At 36.9% G+C, this 5,580-nt stretch overlaps 1 long non-coding RNA gene across 4 annotated transcripts in view; it reads left to right on the top strand.

Moving 5' to 3' along the window:
* LOC122272243 (uncharacterized) overlaps window positions 1–3,333 on the top strand; it is a 20,321-nt gene extending 16,988 nt beyond the window's left edge. For all 4 annotated transcript variants that reach the window (XR_011637644.1, XR_006226873.2, XR_011637646.1 and 1 more), the window contains 2 exons: window positions 480–497; window positions 3,172–3,333. This is a non-coding gene — a long non-coding RNA (uncharacterized lncRNA). The remainder of the gene's footprint in view (window positions 1–479; window positions 498–3,171) is intronic.
* The last annotated feature ends 2,247 nt before the right edge of the window (window positions 3,334–5,580 follow it).

Genomic DNA, 5,580 nt, shown 5'->3' with positions numbered 1-5,580 from the left:
CTTACAAAATGACTGATAACTAAAAAACTAATCCAAATTTTTGAAAAAGAAAAAAAATACTTCTTCATTATGTCAAAACACAATTATGTGCCGAGTTTCGTGCCTGGGCGAGGCTTCTGGGGCGATATATTGTGATTACAGACAAACACACAGCCGCGTTTATTATTATGTATAGATAAGACAATGGCAATATTGTAACAGTTTTCTCGGAGAGGAAGCTATACAACTTATTCATAGTAGATAATGGGAAGGCGCGATAAACTCATTTGTTGCTAGCTCTGAAATAATTAAAACATAAAAAATTTCGAAGGGGATAAAGCGTCAGCATATTTAACGGGATTGCCCTCTCTCAATTGACGATATGAAGTTATAACTCATAACTGAAGATAAACTTTTTAACAGTTTTACTTATTTATCGTTGTTTTGCGGGCAATTTATTAGCTATTATTATTATTATTGTTATCATTATTATTTTACAGGTTAAAGGTCTTCTTGGAGTAAGTACTATCATTTTGTATTTTTTTTTATTTAGTGAAATCGAAAAAATACTGTTACAAATATTTTAATTGAGAATTCGTGTAACGCAACTTAAGGAAAAATGAAGTGACAATGAGAACATATATATGAGGAGATTAAGGAAAAGCGAATCGAGAGTTTGAACACCAGATACCAATCTTTCTTATAAATCAAAATGTTCTGTATAATCATCTTTTTTGTAGAATATGTTGGTATTCGTGATGGAATGGGATTATATTATTCCATAACGGATGGAAGACAATGAATGGGAGGAACATTTTTTTCATAAGAACAAAATAAATAAAGTTCGCAACTAAAGTATATCAGATGACAACTAAGCTATTCATGGACACCTTTGAATCAATTACTAGCTAATTTTTTGTAGGGACATCGGGGTTTCGAGAAATAAATTCTACGCAGAGTGTGAATATATTTCTCTGTGAACTGTTGTCACAGAGTGTCCACTCTGTGGAAACATTTCGCAGAGACAGGAACAAGCGTAAACAGACATAGACACGGCTGCGAAAGGGCAACAACGCTTGATCAAGACCCTTATTTGAGACTTCTTAGCAAACAGGATAGGTCCACGTCAGTGACACAACTGTCTCGGAACCTGTACATTGTAACAGGGACATCTATTTCAAGGATAACAGCCACCCATAGACTTAAAGCAGATACCCTGTGCCTTGCGCCCCGCTCTTTTGAGAGTGAACCTCAAAAAGGAGCGCCTAGCAGGATGCCAAAAACACTTGTGATGGATAAAGGATGATTGGGAACGGGTACTCTTCAGTATTGAGTCAAAATTCAGTATAGACAGTGACTTAAGATGTGTTCTCATTTGAAGAGAACACGATGGTTGATTTTTGCGTTCTGACAATATCAAAAAGGACCATTATGGTCAAGGTGGTATGATGGTCTGAGCAGGCAACATTGCAGATTGGCATACCGACCTTCACGAGTTAAATAGAGGTACTCTGACATATATCATACATATCAGCAATACAGGACCTTGCACACAATGTGGGACTCCTTCGAGAAGTTACATGGTAAAAATGCTTCTTCTTTATGAAAGATAACATCCGTCCACGCATGGCTCAGTCATCACCGCCTTCAGCAGAAAGCCTCCACTTGGTTTTTTATAAGCAGTCTGCGCAGACAATTTGAAAAGAGAACCTGGTATGTGCATGAACCTGAAAATTATTTTAGAAAGTGACTGCATACCTGCCAACTTTTAATCCCTTCCATTATCATTTTTCCCAGTGGTATTAAAATGGAATTAAATCTTCAATTTTAAGCAAACAAATACGTTGCATTTGAAAAAACTTAAGTTGACAACCATGATAGTACCGCATATTAATATATGTGCTTAATTTTTGAAAGAATAGTGGTGATCAAAATCATTTAAAAATTAAGTTTATAAGAGAAAAAATAGTATATATTTACTACCACTTTAAATATGAAAATAAAATCTTCCGGAAGAGTTGGCAGGTATGTGACTGAGAGAATTTTCTCATATATATTTGAGAATTAAATCCGTAGTGGTAGACAAGTAAATAAGACAAACCAATCCTAGTCATATATAATAAAAAAAAATTTAGACATATATTTGCTACCACTTTCTTATTTTTACTAGATTATCTATGAAAGGCCTCTTTCATAAACTGGTTTACCTTCGTAGTGGTCTGATCGGACTACCTATAAAAAATCACGTTAAGGCGTTAGCTCAGTTGGTTGATGAATACCTTCAATTGGATGAGATTCGACGATTGGAATGACCATCGATGTCCACTGACCAGAAAGAGATAGAACACGTATGGTGCGTCTATGTCTTTTTCTGACTGTCGAGGTGTCAGTCAGCTGTTGACCTGGAAAAGTGACCACTTTCCTTATTTAGGATACATGTTGTGCCAATTTTAGTTCCCTATTAGATGAGTCTGAGTCTTACATCGGATATTTTTATTTGAAATTTGGTTTAATTATATATATATATATATATATATATATATATAAGAAANAAAGTAGCACTTGTTCGAAAAAGGCATGTCCTGTGCTTCCTTGTCCTCTAACAAAGCACGTTTTTAAACGGGGCGTGTGTTGTCCTGAATGCTTTGGTAAGTGCTCTTTTTCTTTTTTAAATGTTGAGGAAATGCATGATGCTTTTCTCACATCAGTCGCTTACTTCGCTTTTCATTAAATGATAATCGGTCTTAAAGAAAGGATAACATATCAAATGACAGAAGTTGCAATATATGTTCATTAGGAGCCGGGATAGCCTGTTTGGTAGGGCACTGGCCCCATGTCCAAGAGGTAGTGGGTTCGACCCCCTCCGGCTGAAGACTCCCCGTGTAGTAAATGGTGATGCACGTTAATTCTGTCAGGTCACAAAGTCCTCCATGCTCCCATAACAAATCAATATCTCTGGTGGTACTGATACAGAAGCTCCTTTGTTTTCTGGATATGGTTCAAAATTACAAGGCTACGGAGTTGAACAGTGGAAAATCTAGAATTGGGTCGACTGTTCAATTATAAAATATATATATGTATATATATATATCAGTCCATTTATTTATATTTACTATAATTTTCTATTGTTTATTTTTTTAAATTCTAAATGCTGTTTGTTATACGGTTATTTATTGATTTTTTCTTTTACAGAAAGTTGTTTAGAGATCGAGCGTCTATTTTTCAAGTGTAGGGTAGTTGAAGCCACAACTTATAACGATGACGAAATTTTCTTTTAAAAATTTGTAGCTCGTACAGACAGAAAGTAGTCTTAGAAATGTCTGAATACGTAAATAAAACCAATTTAAAAAGAAAGTGTTGAGCAAATATCTTTTTTTCACTGTTTGATGTTCTCTTCTCCTAAGATCGTATGTTATTTTGAAAGTATCTATTTCTTTTGCACGATAATTCCTCTCGGACAGTGGTCAGCATACTGTGGCTCGCAAGCCAACCATTTAATTTTTATGATTTATAAGTTGTTTTTATTTTGATTAAGCGAAAGATAGCGATATGTCGAGTTTTCTGATAACTTATCCAGAAAAATAAAATTGTCCTAAAATGAAGATATTAATTATTTTAAAATCTCTAAACATTTTAGCAAAAAAGATCTGAGACTTTCTAGAAATTATAACTGTTACTATGAAAGAGAAATTTATTTTAGTTTAAACATACTTTAAAATGAATGTGTTACAATATTTCAAACATTTAGACGCTATATGACCCTCAATACCTTGAAAAGTTTACAATTTGAACTCCGATGTCAAATCTGAGTAGACATTGAAAATCATAACTCTAATACACGAAAATTTAATAATTCGTAGCCAAATTGTACGAATTTCTAAAATTTTCTAAAAGTATTGTGCAATGTTATTTAAATGGTTTAGTGTTTATATTAGGTTAAAAAAACATATTTGGGTACATGCAGTGCTGTTACTAGACTAGAGTAGACTAGACTAGATAGGCGGTGAAACGGAGTACCTGCCAGCGAATCGGGCATCTCACTCCTTCTTCTGATCAATTAGCCCTTGGGTGACTGTGTCTATAGGTACAAAGATGATAGATTAGAATCTTGCTAAGTAGTGATTGTCTTGTGGCGGTCTCTCTCCTACTATTCCTAGTTGGATCCAGGGAGAAAATATTGTAGACGTTTGACAAGTCCTCATTCTGTAGCAATTCCTGCATTTCTTTTAAAATATGCAGTAATCTGGTGGCTTGGTTCCTTCGTTGTTTCTTCCTAGGCGTTCCTTGCAACCAGTGTAGAATGCTGGGTCGATAGTGTATCTTTGGGTTTCGTACAAGTAAAGTCCTCCCGCACACTTCACTGAACCCACACTTCACTTCTGCTGAACAAGATCTTTACTTATGTCCAAGCTTTTGACAACGATAACATTGGATCTGCCATCTGCCTCCACTGAAGTGTTAGATTTTAAATGGAATATCCATGATCTGGGAGGAGTCGTTGATTTCTCGAAGAGAGTCGTTGTCTGATAGGAAAATCAGGAAAAGGACGAGGTGCCTAAGCTCCTGGTCGGATCTCTTCCATAGCTGTACGACTTTGCGGTGGGAAACCGCTATCCGTTAGAAATTTCTCCAAGGCAAATTTTAGGAAGTCTCTGTCTAATCCTCGAATGAGAATTTTTTTACTCTTACTAGTGGGTTGTAGGGTATAATCTCACGAGTCTTTTGTAGCAGTAGCCTCATATGGGTGCGGCCGCTTGCTCTATCAGTTCTAGTGTTGAAGCTTCCGTCGGCGGTGCCGGTAGAGAGCCTTTTTCTCTGGGCGGGTTGTTTCGCCGTCTGTCTCAGAGTTTTATTCTAGTTTCGCCATGTTGACACTGTTCTTTTTCCTCTTTTCTTCCTTTTCTGTTCTTTCTCATTCGATGTATGTTGTTGGATAGCAAGCTCAGGGGTGGTGATAGCGCCTGTTGTATCTGTGACTGGTGTAGTATCAACCGATGCTGCTGCCGGAACTTGTGCTGGCTCAGTTAGAATGCCTGGCATTGGTGTCTCTTCAGGCTTTTCTGTCTCAATTTCTGAATCAGCTGACGGTACAGTCAGTGAGTTCTTTAAGACTATCGGTGCATTTTCTATGTAGGTCATTCTATACTTGTTTATTACATTGCCTGGCTCAATATATCCATTTCACCTTGGAAGAATTTTGCATTTGGTTGGTACCTCCTAATCATTCCATCAAAGTCGGAAATCTTTAATGACTTCCTTCATCATTTTTTCCTTAAGTGCCGAGTGATCAATAGTCGATTCACGGCAGGTCCGGAAAACCTTCCCTCCGTGGCCAAACCTGAGAGTAATCATAATAGCTAGAGCTCGGGTAAAGAAACTTTCTCTACGGAGTTTGGAATAATGGTCTGGTGGTCGCAGTGCTGTCATGCGTTCGTTCGTTGTTGTAGAACTGGGCATCTGAGGCCTAAATGGCCCTTTCCCCATTCATCTTGAACTATCCCATGACGGGAACATACATTGGAAAGATGTGTTGTAGGCTCGGAATAGAACCTGAAATGAGATAAAAATGAAGAAAGGAATCATGTGAGGTGTAGCAGGCAT

The sequence above is a fragment of the Parasteatoda tepidariorum genome, chromosome 9 (assembly GCF_043381705.1).
Source record: "Parasteatoda tepidariorum isolate YZ-2023 chromosome 9, CAS_Ptep_4.0, whole genome shotgun sequence".
Lineage (NCBI taxonomy): Eukaryota > Metazoa > Arthropoda > Arachnida > Araneae > Theridiidae > Parasteatoda > Parasteatoda tepidariorum.
This window is presented reverse-complemented; position numbering and strand designations above follow the sequence as displayed.